Genomic DNA, 13,051 nt, shown 5'->3' on the forward strand with positions numbered 1-13,051 from the left:
GAGCATCCCTGTGTTGGATTTATAATCAATGGCCCCCTCCACGCACACACCTTCAACCGTGAGGCATTATTCTTTGACCAGATCCACATGCTTGATTCTCTCTTACCTTATGAAGAGTTGTACCAATGACTTTGAATCTGTAAACAAAAATATGGAGCATGCCTTATCTGACATGCTCAATTTTTGTCAGAAGGCTGGTATGAACTCAGCTCATTTTTCATACTTTGCCCTCTTTTAATCTGGTCAGCTGCCATAACAGAATACCACAGGCTGGGTGGCTTAAACAACAGAAAGTGATTTCTCACCATTCTGGAGGCTAGAAGTCCAAGATCAAGGGGCCAGCAGAGTTGGTTCTGGTGCAATCTCTCTCCCCAGCTCCTCACTCCCACCACATGTCCTCACTATTCCTATGTGGTCCTTCCTCCGGCACCTGTGGAAGGAAAAAACTCTCTGGTCTCTTCATATAAGGACACCAAACCAAGCAGATCAGAACTCCAGCCTTAGGATCTCATCTAACCCCAATTTCCTCCCTAACAGCCCTATTTTCTGATGTAATTACATTGGGGCTTAGGATTTTGACATAGGAATTTGGAGGGGACACAGTGCAGTCCATAGCAGCCTCTCTTGCAAATTTTAATTGGCAAGAAAAAGTTGGATGTGAATCAAACATTTTGACACCAAAGAAATTTATTTCAAGGCAAATAGAGTGCCTTAATAGTGTTGGGAGCTGGTGTGAGAGCAAAGGAGATCAGCAGAGAAAATAACTAATTCAAGAACACTCAAGTTACACCTAAAACTCAACCTGAGAGAGTTTGTGAAAAATAGCCTACCTAACTGAGGTGTAAGTAAAAATAATGAAATAAGCTGGATTTTGCTCCCAACTTGGGTCTTAAATTGACCTGCCTCTGTAGTTGATAACATCAAGATACCTTGTATTGTAATGGGTTTGTTCTGAACAACTGTGTGCTGCTTTCAGGAATCACCATGCATTCTTAATTTGTCAGATGAAATCTGGAGATAACTGTGACAAACCTAGAAAAGGTGTTTCCAAACAAGACACAAGCTGATGATCACACTCAGCATTGGGATTCAATGGGTGGCCAAGAATCAAAGCCACTCTTGTTGATTTCAAAGGGAAATTCTTTCATTCCTTGGTTGCAGTTGATGGCAAAATTGTCAGATAGGTTTGTGTTTAGAATAGCACAGTAAGCCCTCAATAAGTAATTTATATAGTCTTTGGTAGTTTTCAATGTCAAATTCTCTTTTTAACCAGTAGTAAAATATCCAAGATTCAACTTTATTTTAAAATCGCAGCAAAGTTCTGAGAGAGCAAAAACTAGAGAATGTCAGGATTCAGCCAAGTATAAAATTTGGGGATCTGAATTTATCACAACTTGTGACTGTGACAAAAGAATGTTGTAATACAGAATTCAATCATACCTTTTGTCAAATTAGGTTATTAAACTTTGTACTTTAAATATATCAATTCCAACCCTTCACTGTTTAATATGTAAAAGAGTTTACTGGAGGCTGGCTTTGAGAGATCAAGATAAATGTTCTGAGAAATGGTCATTTTTAATTTAAAAATGTGGGAGTTTTTGTAAAACATACAGATAGAAAGAAAAAGGAAACAAATGAGAAGAAATAATTCAAAGTCATCTTAATATTAATGACATTACATTGGAAATAAATTTTATACTGAAATGTCTGCTTGATTAAGTGTTTCCCTATCACTGAGATAGGAATTTCCTTCATTTTTAATAAAATGCACTTTCGTGAAAGGAGAATGAAAAAACTGGCTTGAAACTCAACATTAAAAAACTAAGATCATGACATCCAGTCATATCACTTCATAGCAAATAAAAGGGGAAAAGTGAAAGCAGTTACAGAGATTTTATTTTCTTGGGTTCCAAAGTCACTGCAGATCATGACTGTAGACATGAAATTAAAAGTTGTCTGCTCTTTGGAAGAAAAGCTATGACAAACCTAGACAGCGTGTTAAAAAGCAGAGACATCACTTTGCCAACAAAGGTCCATATAGTCAAAGCTATGGTTTCCCTGTTAGTCGTGTACAGATATGAGAATTGGACCATAAAGAGGGCTGAGCACCAAAGAATCAGATGCTTTCGAATTGTAGTGCTGGAGAAGACTCTTGAAAGTCCGTTGGACTGCATAGAGATCAAACCAGCCAATCCTAAAGGAAATCAACCCTGAATATTCATTGGAAGGACTGATGCTGAAGCTCTGATTCTTTGGCCACCTGATGCAAAGAGTTGACTTGCTGGAAAAGACCCTGATGCTGGGACAGATTGAAGGCAAAAGGAGAAGCGGGAAGCAGAGAATGAGATGGTTGGATGGCATCATCAATTCAATGGTCATGAAACTGAGCAAACTCTAGGCGATAGTGGAGGACAGAGGAACCTGGTGTGCTGCAGTTCAGGGGGCCACAAACAGTTAGACACGACTTAGTGACTGAACAACAACAACCTTAGTCATAAACCTTAGAGATTCAGTTTAAATCAGCACTTCTCAAACATTAACTAGAGAATTCTTACTGCATTGTTAAAGGGAACATGCTCTGGAAAATGTCACTGAGAAATGCATAATATTCCTGTCCTTTAAACTGAACAAAGGAGGCAAAACTGTGTTCTTAATATATAACTTGCTTATAAGATTGGATGTAGCTATTAAACAGTTGTTGGAGAAAAAATACCATAACTCAGAAATAGCTATATTGGGAATTCTCATCCATTTCTAGCAGATTGGAATTTTTTTTTTTTTTTTTTACTTTTTCCTTCCTCAAAAGAAAATAAATTTATGGAGATCTACGGAAATCCCAAGTACCATTCCTAAAAGATGAACAACAGAAGTCTCAATCAAGGTTGTTGAAAGCATAGTTGGCTGAAAAGGGTGAAAGGTTAAAGTGGACAATTATGAGAGCTTAGAGGAAGGGAGGTAATAATTTTAAAATAAAACTATAAAAATCACCAGACCAAAAAGCATGTGTGATATATAATTTTGAAATACTAATAGGCAAATTAAAAGGTAAAATGTGCTCAGTCACTTCAGTCATGTCTGACTCTCTGCGATCCCATGGACCATGGCCCACCAGGCCACTCTATCCATGGGATTCTCCAGGCAAGAATACTGGAGTGGGTTGCCATTTCCTTCTCCAGTGATAAAAGGTAAAATAGGACTCTACTATAATGTTCATAAAAAATATAGATCATCCTCCATGTATTCAATACTGCAAATCTTCAGAAAACCTAAATATTATCAATAAGATTCAACTTTTGGATGATACTTTTATTTTACTGTAGCCATATAAAACTATTCTAGTCTACACACATCAGGGAACTAAGCTGGTCTTGAAATAAAACACTCATCTAAAAATTTTTGATTAGACAACCACAAAAACTTGCAGATAATATCTCAAAGTTTGAAGGTAGCTTGGTAATGGTGAGGTGGGATATACTTTCCTGTGTTAACAAATAATTTCTCTGTAACAATCCTCTTCAGTCTTCATCAATTTTTATCAGGTTGCTCTATTTATCAAATTGTATGAACTTTTAAAGAGTAATACTATTTAAATTTTGATGTTTCTACTTGTTCATGTATATCTCTCCTGTTTGCTGTTGGCCTGGTCATGGAGTTTATGTTGTCTCTCTGTATAAAAATATTATGGAGTCAAACCATTTTTTCTATTGGCTCTTTTCATTTCATTTATGTTAAGCCTCCTTCCCTTTACAGTAGTCAGAAGATTTTTCAGGATTATGAAGATGATGGAGAAAATGGTATCACTAAGGAATATCTACAACAGTGAACCTGGGACATGAACTAGGTCAGTACTTCTCAGAGAGAGGAAACTCACCACAGGCAAGTCTAATTTCAAGTCTCTTTTCCTTCCATGGTTTTACAAGAAAGGCATTTGACTATTCTGGTCAAGAAATCAGATGCTTCTTCGAATTGTAATCCTAATAATAATTTCATTGGACCTCCTTTGTTCCTAAGATATAAAATCCCTAGAGTTGTAGAATATCTGTATAAGGAAATAAAACTATTCAAAGGAGAAAACAAACTTACAAATTAATTTGCCAGAGAATCTGTGACATAAAGTGTTAATTATTTCATGTTAGAAAAAAGGATGTCCTATAAAAAACTAAATGGTTTCTTAATGGTAGCATTTGCAAAATTTAACTTTTTAAGTCATCAAAAACCTATTTTACTCTATGGCTTAATTTAACTTTTGCCCCAATTATTTAGTCAATTGCCCTACCGATATTTTTGAATAATTATTTCCTCAGGTGGAGTGAATGAGTGTGTGTGTGTGTGTTCTTATTCTGCGTATCTGTTATGTTTTGTTTTGTTTTGTTTTTGCATGCAGCATATGGGATCCTAGTTCCCCAACCAGGGATGGAACCCAACCACCTGCATTGGAAGCACAGTTTCTTAACCACTGGATTGCCAGGGAAGTCGTTATATTATTTTCTTATGTACTCTTGGTTGCTTCAAAGGCTGTCTACTTTTTTACCCACTTGTTTTTGATTCTTTCATCAGTGCTGTGAAATTTTAGCCTGAAACATTTTTAATCTCTGTTAGGTACAACAAGTGTTCCTTCTTTCTCTTCTTTTGCCTAATTTTCTTAGCTCCTGAAAACCACAGGGATTCTGTCTCCTAAGACATACTATCAGTCATCCCACAACCTCCCTGACTGGGATTTCCTGGAAATTATAATCTCAGAAGGATGTATAAAGGTGGAGCAAGGGGAGGATATTGGCCTAGCCACTGCAAAATTAGCATCAAGATGGAAGAGGAGAGCTACCTGGTGCCTTGGCGACCTCTCAAACCAACTGTCACTCTATGAAGGGATTACAGCACAACTTTCTGTTTTATCTAGGTCCACCGCCTGCGTTATCTCAGAAGGCGAAAGACAGGCCCCATCACCAGCTTTTAAAAAAATCTAACTACTCAACCCCCTAGTTGGGGTAACTTCTTCCCAGACACTACCTATCACGTGTTGTTCATTAGTGGTCTTCATAGTCACTTGATTACAAAGTTGAGGAGAGTGATGGACTCCGAGAGGACAGGTGACACTTAAACCCCAAGTCCCACTGCCTCTTCAGACCACGTTTACGGAACACGATTATTGGAGGAAGTCACATCTTACAATCTGTCTTCTCGTCATGCTAAGTGAGGATGAGCACACTTGAACTTGGAGATGGCCTTACAACTTCTGAATGGGAGGGACACTCAGAGACGGTTACAGGACCAGTACCAGCACTTGTCATCACCAATCAGGTAATAGCCAAGGAATCCTTCTGAACACATTTTCTAAGAAATGTGTGAGATTACTTCTTCCTCTCTAATGGCATTTTGGGTTGTCGATCTTTAGATAAATATATAAAACCTTTATGCTAAAGCAAAAAACAATTTGGGTGCAAGAATTAAAGTGAGAAAAATGGCACCCTCTGGATGAATAGGGCTTCCCTGGTGGCTCAGCTGGTAAAGAATCCTCCTGCAATTCAGGAGACCTGGGTTGAGAAGATGCCCTGGAGAAGGGAAAGGGTACCCACTCCAGTATTCTGGCCCGGAGAATTCCATGGAGAATTCAAACACTGACCCTATCGGGTCACAAAGAATCAGACACAACTGAGCAAATTTCATTTCACTGGATGAAAATGTTAACAGAATCTCAACGGAGACTTTTTTGGCAAATTACACACCTCCTTGGCATTAACTTTAGCAATAGGTATGGAATTCATGAGGAGCTTAATTTTTATTGTACAAATTAAAGACATTAAATAGGAAGTTTTTTAGATTCTGCTTGTGGTGTAATCTGTGCCTCAAGGTTGAAATCTATTGGAAGGAAAGATTTGACCACAGTTAATCATAACTCACAGTTGGTGGTTGGCTAACCTACAAAGTTAAAATGAGGACAATTAAGTATAATGTAATCGTGCTTTAAATATAATTTCTTTTTTTATATGTCTGTACATGGATTCACTAGGCTTTTGGTGTAGAAACAAGACTTTGTCTTTGAAGTTTTATATACAAATCCTTAAATGATTTTTATGTTTCGCAGTTTTTATGTTATTAAAAGGAATTGAGAAAGCCACTTACAAAGCAATCTGAAAAAAAAAAAAATTCTTCTGTTACGTTTGCCCTAAACATTGACAGTTGTTGGCATTCCCAGACCTAAACAGACACACTGGTTTTTTACTGACTCTCCTTGGCTGAGCCTTTCCAAAGCATTCAGTTTTGTTTGTTTTTTTATAGTTCATAACAATTTTTCCCTATATTATGGTTTTTAATTGGAAACACTGAATAAACATTCATTCATTTCATGGAGTAATTCACCATTAGAGATGACCAAGTTTAGATCATATAATTTCATAAACTTGAGAAAAGCCATTCCCTTCATAACTAGAATAGACACTTGTATGATTAAAAGATTTCAACCTATGGACAGTGAAGCTTCAGATAATTTACTCTTTCAGTCTTCCAAAAGATTGCCCCTAAGGAAATACAAACAAAAACATCAAGTCAAGCACCTATAAACAGAGAACATAAAACTAACACTTTAAATTTGAAAGTGCTAGTGGTCTTGCCGTATTCTCTCATTTTACATGTTTCTGGTGACTTGCTAGTGCCTGGAGCATGCTCTGGATTAACATGTTTACTTTCTCTGAAACCTCTAGTTCCCAAGTCTTTTATGGCATGCACCCCTACTCTCTCACCTCAACTCCTAAGTGGCAGCTCTAAGCTTATCAAACCTAGGAGACTTCAAAATAATGTGCCTGCTTAAAAGCTGAGTGATGCCTGTTAAAAGCCAATGCTACCCAGGATAAAAATCATAAAGGGACAGGAATGTAACCTCTGGCCTCTCTGAACCATGAAATGGTTTTTCCAGTAACAATGAATATATCTTTTCCAAACAGAGGTCAAATAAGTTGTAAGTAACAGAGTAAATTTAAAATATACCTGGTAGACTGACATGTGTTTTTCTTCACATAATGTTATAAACAAATCATCTCAAATTTTAATTTTCTCTCTTGCCCTCCTGTCTTCCTCTTTTCTAATTTTCACCTTCTGAGAAAACTTCAGAAGCAGCCACCTTAGAGTGCATCCATCTGCTGGGGTGCCATTGCTTAAAGTAGTCTTAAGCTTGATTTCAAAGACAAGCTTGATTTCAGATACAATTTTTAATAAATATCTGATCATTATTGTATTTTTGTGTTTGTCCTGTAAACTGAAATATTCAAAGGTTAATTTTATCTATTCAATTAAAAAATATTTAGTACATTTTGCCAATCTTTCCTTTACACCAAAGGAATCTGATTATTCATTCTGTCTATAAGTTTATTGCAGATGAAATGTCATTTCAGTATTTCAGACAGCACCTTTTCCATCTTGTGTCCTGTCAGGCCCAGCAAGGATATTTCCAGATTGTCAATCTTCACATTTTTCTGGATGACTTTGTTCTTTCCTGTGTGCAGTCTGACCAAGCCTGCTTTTCTAGAATAACTTTCAGTCCCCATGGTCTCATGAGCTTCGGTGCCACAAAGGTCTGTTTATATTAAACCAGACATTTCCATGTAACTGCATATTCTCTGCAATGTTTTCTCCATAGCCAAGTAAACTCAATAAGTTAACTTTTGAGATAATATCTAAAAAGAAAATCTCAGCTGTTTGACTAAAGGATGGATTTCTTTGAAATGTTTCACATTTTAAGTACATTGCTTGATAGAACTATTGCACGTAACAGATTCTGATTCAGCTAGAAATGAAATTCTCACACCTGAATATCAGCTCAAGCCACAGAAAAAAATGTAAGAAATTTCAGCTACTGGAAAAAGAGAGTAGATACCATTCTTATTTGGGAAGTGTGAATATTTTGCATTGGTGTGCAGCATCTTTTATCACTGGAGTGACAAGTTAGTTTAGGAATTATAGATAATTTAATACAATATTGTTTATTTATTGTATTATTACCAATTTACATTTTCTTCTTTACAATTCCTATTAGTGACATGTTTGGCTCCATAAATTTATCCTTTCAAGTCCTTTTCCTTTCTATCCTGATTTTCAACTTTTTAATATTTTTTTTTTCTTCTGGGTCTTGAAATATTTTTGCACTTGATTTTTCAATCAAAGAATTCAAGCTTCAAAGGTGGTTGTCCTCTCTTGCAGTTTTATGTACTGAACTGTTTAATTGGGAAATCTTGAAATGGGAACAATTATAACTAAAATGTTAGGAATTGGAAGAAAAAAATTTTTTTTCAATTTTGTAAAATACCTAGTATAATGCCTAGGATGTAACAGGTGCCTCATTTTTTAAAAAGCTATAAAGAACTTTATTGAGATGAAAAGGCCTCCAGATTGAGTATTTTCCATATCGTGGAATTTATGTGAAATAATTGACTTGCCCCTTACATGTTAGGTTTTGAAAAGCCAACAAAATTCCAGTTTTAATCTCTTGAATTCAGAATTGCTTTCAGCAGGAATTAGACTGCTATCCTTTATGTGGAGATGTTGTGATACCAGTAGGTTAGTGCCTTTTGCTAAGCAATATTTTGCGTATTTTATAACTTTCTATTTCCAAGATTGAAGGGTCAGATTTTTTTTTTCTCTAAGATCTAGCTGCAAAATTGATGATCTAAAATCACTCTTCTCTGACTGTTTCTAACTCCAAGTTCTTTGCCTCTACTGAACTGAAAACAGTGATCTACATGAAATAGAATGGAATTACGGCTTTGGCTCCATGGAGGTTCTGGCAGAGAGAAATGGTAGAGAGGTGGGGTTCTCACTTAACTACTCATGAAATTGGAGAGTAGCATCCTACTTTGGAGACAAATACTGAAAAACAGAGCGCGTTGAGAATAGCCTGGATTTCTGGGCTCTGTGGAGGCCTGTGGGGAAGTCTGTCTGAGTCCTGTATTAATGATCTGACCCAAAGTTAAAAAAAAATAATAATAAAATAAAATGCTGAATCTTCCTTGAGTCCAGGGAAGGTAGAATTCCTCCAGGTGTTTTTACAGAAACAGACAACTTCCTACTGACCAATAATGTGCCACAGAAATGAAAAAAAAAAAAATGAGGCAATTTCTTGAAGCTCAGAAATTCCTTTTTACATTTCCACACGTTTAGCTGCTTTGAGTGCAAGAACACTCTAAAATCAAGATGACAAAGCAGTATTTTGCTCAAAGGGGGCTTTTTTCTTCTTCTAATCACTTAAAACCCAGTTCAAGAACCTGCAAAATCCAAAATAATTATGTGAGAGATCTAATTTTCCTCCCATGTTGTTCCGTTTAAGCTCCATGGCGTTTTGGCTGCAAAGTACAAGAACAGCATTTTGAAGGTCACATACCACCCAGCGGAACTAGGGCTATCAGCATACTCAGACATGTCAATGGAAGGAAACAAACCAGGATGCTAACAGAGTCTGGCTGCATGAAGAAAGGACACAGGTGAAACAACCAAGTGACCCACAGGGAGAGCAATGCCAGCTGAAATAAAGTTGTGACAAGCGCCAAAGCTTGAGGCCAGCTTCCTATGAGATGAAAAATTTAATCTAAGTCTTCAGAGAGTGTAAAGCCTTGCATTTGGAAATTCTGAAAATGGCTCTTCCCAAAATTTCCCACTCTGCACTTTTCCCTTCAATTCCATTAATATAATAGCTTTCACAGTATCATAATTTTCACTCTATTTTTAGAGTGGTTGGAAGCCTTGTTCTAGTTTGATTCCATGATAAGAGTATTCCTTCCTATTTGTAAAGAGAAACAATATGCCAAGTGATGGAAGAAGCCCCTCTTCTCTCCGCCAGCAACTACTCACAGGGGAAATAAAGACAGAGGACACTATCCAAACCCTCTCTAAAAGTTGCAATTGAAAAACACCAGGATGAAATAATTCTACTCAGCAAAGTCATTAAAAAGTTGACCCTGAGGAATAAACAAAGTAGAAGGAATTCTCCAGGCATCTTGGGGAGTTGTTTCCACCTCCCAAGCAGTCCAGCTTCCAGAGAATTATTGAGACAAAAAAATAAAAAATACTTATGACTCAGGTATTTTTAAAATATTTCCCTTTTTGTTCCTCAGTGGCTTTTCAAGTTACCCTCTTATGAATGCTCAGCCCTCACACATTTCTACGTGGCAGGACCAAGCTGTTCCTCAGATCTTTGTTTCATAAGGAATTGATGAGACAGTGACTCAAGGTTTCACATACTCCGTGTGTGTCTGGGTGACTTCTTAGCCATGGAGTAGGTGAGTTTAAAATTGAGTTAATAATATAACCTGTGTATTCAGTACTTGCTATTTCTTATTTTGTCCTGTGTGCATTTTTCACAGATGGCCGCGGGAATCTCTCTCCTCCCACGCGCTCCATACCGTGCTGTGCGATCGCCCCCACTGAGGGTCCCACCGGCATCTGCCTGGTTGGGCTGTGACTGTGTTGAATCACTGAAGCACAGTGAGCTGAATAGCTCCCCAGGGTTCTCACGCTGGGGGAAGCCTGAGCAACACCGAGAAGCCTCGCACGTGTGATCCGTCCACTTCCCCACTGAGCCTGCCTTCACTGCGCCCAGCCCAGCGGCGGACACATGCCTGGTTCCAAATGGCGGTCCTTCCAATCAGCCCCAGCAGAGGCCCCTGATATCACCGAATAGAAATTAGGCGTCTACTGGGAATTTTTTTTTTTGAGGGGGGGGGCTGAAGGGGTGCAAAGTCCTAGGTGCTGTGTTTAGGCAATAATAGTAATTTAAATAGAACTGGATGTCATGAAATGAAACACTGTCAAAAACCAACCCTAAAGTGAAAGTGAAGTCTATCTGTCCTGTCCCACTCTTTGCAACCCCATGGACTGTAGCCCGCCAGGCTCCTCCATCCATGGGATTTTCCAGGCAAGAGTACTGGAGTGGGTTGCCGTTTCCTTCTCCAAGAACTCTGAAAAGCCTGTGGTAAACCAAAAAATGAGCACCATGAGACACCCACATCCCCATTCCTGAGGAGACACCTGTCAACATAACCTTGTTTATTCTTGCAGAAGAAAAGATGAACGATCTCATGACGGGGCATTTACAGCTTATCCAGGCCTATCACAGTGTCCTGTTAGAGGGAGAAGGAGGGAGGCTGGACACAGAGAGGAGGCCATGTGAAACCCGAGCAGAGATGCGAGTGAGGCAGGCAGGACCACAGAAGAGAGAGCAGCAAAGAGGAGATTCTCCACGAGAGATTTCAGAGGGGACTGAGCCCCACTGACACCTTGGTTTCGCCAGTAAAATCCAGCTTTAGACTGGTTCTCCAGAACCATGAGAGAATGGACCTCTGGTGTTTTAAATCCTCAGCTTGGGGAATTTTGTTAGCACAGTCATCGGAATGCAGGTGGCCCTCAGACAATCCATGAAGGCCAAAGCGACTGGGGAGACTGCTGTTGGAAGCTAGAGGAAGGGAAACAGTCCTGGGGGGAATCAGGAAAACACTGATGAACTCAGCAAGCTGGGCAACAAGGCTTTGGAAGAGGAGCTGGTGCCCGTGGCCTCTCTCGCAGCTTGTGGCAGAAGGCAACAGCAGAGCAATGACCTGAGAAACTAACTCTATTTGGTTTTCAAGAGCAACTGTAGGGACCGTAGGAAAGCAATTCACAACAGAAAAACCTTAAATAAGAAAGGATCTTCGGTTCAAATATCAGAGTGCTAACAGAAAAACACTGTCACAGAGTCAAGATGTCAAGATGAAACTTTATGTATGACTGGGAAGCCTTCGTGAAGGCCTCGAAAAGATTTACGTTCATAATCTGCGGACGCATTCAGATGGGCAGACAGCTTCCTAATGCTCTTCAGGGTCTGCCTCTGTTAAGAGGAAAAGTAGGACTTTTTTTTTTTAAGTCTTAAGGATTCCACAGAAGTTGCACAAGTGGCCCAGTGCAGAAATGGGCTTATTTATAAGAGATGTATGAATATAGATTTTCGTCTAAATAGTTAGGTTCATAAGTTGACATATAACAAACCCACAGGGTTTTAAGGAAATGTGTTCACTGAAACTGAAAGCAACAGAGATAGCATAAAATGAAGAGTCTTTGGCTCCCCAAGCTTCTACAGACAAAATACAGCATGAAAGCAAAATGAACAAACATCTGCTCAGCTATAAATACGGGCTACAGCTTGTGAAAAAGAAGAATGTCCTGGGAGAGGAATGAAGGGCCCAGGATGGATCCAAAAGCCACAGAGAGCATCTCTCAGGTTGCGGGTCTGAGCCTTCATCAAGGAACCAGTAACATGGCCCTGCTGGATTTCAGAATTGCTAGGGAGAGGAGATTCTGTTTTTGAATAGGACAGTCTATCAGTGTCATCCTAAATCTGTTTGACCATCACATGTTTGCTCTCTGGAGTCAGATAACCTGACTCTTTCGCTCTCAGATCAGATTGAGAGAAACCACACTTGAGGAATTGCATCCAAGGTGTCTTATCTACATGTCACCTGCTTTAGATGACAAGAATTTGGAGCTTGAGCCCGAGGTAGAAGCCAAAATAGAGTGAGGCTTTGGGAGTCTCAGAAGAGAGTGACTGTATTTTGTAGACTGTGAGATTTGAACTCTTGTAGCCCGACGGTGAATTTAGCATATTCTATTTCCTGAAGATGAGCACCAAATGTATCCCACACAGAATGTGTTTCTGAAATGTGCTTTGTGACACTCTCATCAAGAAATGCAGTCTAAGTATATCCCTCGTGGTCCAGTGGCTAAGACTCCAAACTCCCAATGCAGGGGACCCAGGTTCCATCCCTTGTTGGGGTCCTAGACCCCACATGCCACAACTAAGAGTTCCCATGCCGCAACGAAAGAGTCCAGGTGCCATGACTAAGCCAAATCAATAAAGAAAAAGAAAACATATATCTGTTCTTCCTTCAGTCTGGATGGGCCTGTGCTGGTTTCAGTCCATCGAGTACAACGCGGGTGCGGCCACCTGACCTCGAGGCTGGCTCATTCATCCAGCTTCTCTTGTGGCCCAGGTCATTCGAGGCTCACTCTCTGGACTCTGCGTCCACGGCGTCCTCCT

General features: G+C 39.1%; 1 long non-coding RNA gene across 1 annotated transcript in view; it reads right to left on the minus strand.

Annotated features, from left to right (window-relative positions):
* The window catches only part of LOC102189648, a 29,823-nt gene continuing 16,982 nt past the window's right edge, over positions 211 to 13,051 (minus strand). Inside the window, exon 3 of the long non-coding RNA XR_311149.3 lies at positions 211 to 430. This is a non-coding gene — a long non-coding RNA (uncharacterized LOC102189648). The remainder of the gene's footprint in view (positions 431 to 13,051) is intronic.

The sequence above is a fragment of the Capra hircus genome, chromosome 27, assembly GCF_001704415.2.
Source record: "Capra hircus breed San Clemente chromosome 27, ASM170441v1, whole genome shotgun sequence".
Classification (NCBI taxonomy): domain Eukaryota; kingdom Metazoa; phylum Chordata; class Mammalia; order Artiodactyla; family Bovidae; genus Capra; species Capra hircus.